This window comes from Belonocnema kinseyi, chromosome 3 (genome assembly GCF_010883055.1).
Source record: "Belonocnema kinseyi isolate 2016_QV_RU_SX_M_011 chromosome 3, B_treatae_v1, whole genome shotgun sequence".
In the NCBI taxonomy this organism is placed as follows: Eukaryota; Metazoa; Arthropoda; class Insecta; order Hymenoptera; family Cynipidae; genus Belonocnema; species Belonocnema kinseyi.
The window spans coordinates 18,930,974-18,932,646 of record NC_046659.1 but is presented as its reverse complement, the minus strand read 5'-3'; positions in this window follow the sequence as shown (position 1 = coordinate 18,932,646).

Here is a 1,673-nt window from a genome sequence, read left to right as displayed (position 1 = left end):
GGGGGGGGGGGGCTATTTTATATGTAGAAAGTATATGTCAAGTTTGAAAACATTCGGTTCAGTACTTTCCGACTTATGATGGACACCAACTTTAAAAAAAGTCGTTTTGAGAAAAACGCTTTTAAATTTTTTAACGCTGAAAAAGTGAAGAAAAAAATTAATTATCTTATCTTTGTTACGCTTAGAAACACACAATTGTATTTTTAAAAAGGATGACGATCAGAGTCACTCTGATCGTCTAATTTATTCAGTTTCTTTAAACAAGAGTAGCGTACATGGGAGAAGATAGATCTGCCCGAGCGGCAAGCGGTGTTGGTTTATATATGCTATGGATAAGGGTAGGGGTATCGAGATGGGCATGCGTAACAACCCTCTCTTTAAACTAATTTGAGTCCCTTAAAATTTAACCCTTCTATGTTTAAGTATAGGGGTCGATGGTTCGGTATCTACATTCGCATGATAGTTACTACGTTATGTGGTATATCGACTTTGTTTTTAATGCAAACGAAACAGAATTTCAATGGAATACATTGTTTCAGACATTCAAATAATCCTATTCTTTGAAGTACATAGAGCAATCCTAGAGCTAGTGCTATATATCCTGCATACTGTAAGTATTCTAGACTAGTTTCTTTCCAAGTACGGAGACGTTTGTCTTTGGCTATGTTAGAGAGAATGTTTTCTGTGTCATATAAGCTGATTCGTGCTTGGCGAAGTTCGTTGCGATTAATTTGTTTGGGCAGTTGTAATAATTTTGTCTTTAAGTGAATGACGTCGTTAACATAAAATTTACATCGTAAGTTACATTAAGCCAAGTTTGTGTATAATATTCTGTATCTGAATTTAATTCCAATATATCGTGGTTGCTGTATAGTTTACAGATACTAACGGTTATTATAGTAGCTACATCAATTTCTAATGTTTTCAAATCGCTTTCACATAATATATCCAAATTCAATTTTTTCGTAGGTATTACGACGTATCCGGTTTGTAAGGGTATAAAGGTTTCAGTATGTAACAAGTATGGAGAGTGGTTACAACTAGTGTTTCCTTATGGTTTAGTATACTGGATTCGCAAGTGTCGGTGTCGTGCAACATAATATTTGGTTGATTTCTTCTACAAATTTTATATTTTTCGATTTCTTTAGAACGTTGTATCGTTTTTAGGTCTTTCGGGATATACGAGTCTTTGTATTTAATTATATAATCATGGTTAGGAATTAAATACATGTGGATGTTTTGGATTTATTCTGGAATTGGAACAGTGTGTTAGAGGGATCCTTCAACTTTCTCTAGGACGGGTATTTGTATGATATAGGTAAATAGTCCTTTGATAATAGCTATTTTTATCTCGCTAATATCGAGCAAATGTTGGTAATTCTCTTCGCCATTATCAAAGTGTTATCTTGTCCATATGAGAATATTCAAAATCTTGTATGGTTTGTTTCGAGATTGCTGGAGTTAGGATCTGAGGATGAGGGAAACCGTGTTTACCATCTGCTATGGCGTCTATAGCTGTATTCATGTATTCGGTTGTTTCATCAATCATTATTGCGGCTGTGAACAATTTGGAATTTATATACAGTCTGTCAAGTTAAAGCGTGGGTGGCTTTACTCGCAGTCGGTAAGGTGTATCGACATGATTTTGGTGTCAAAATATTAAGAAGAGCTCC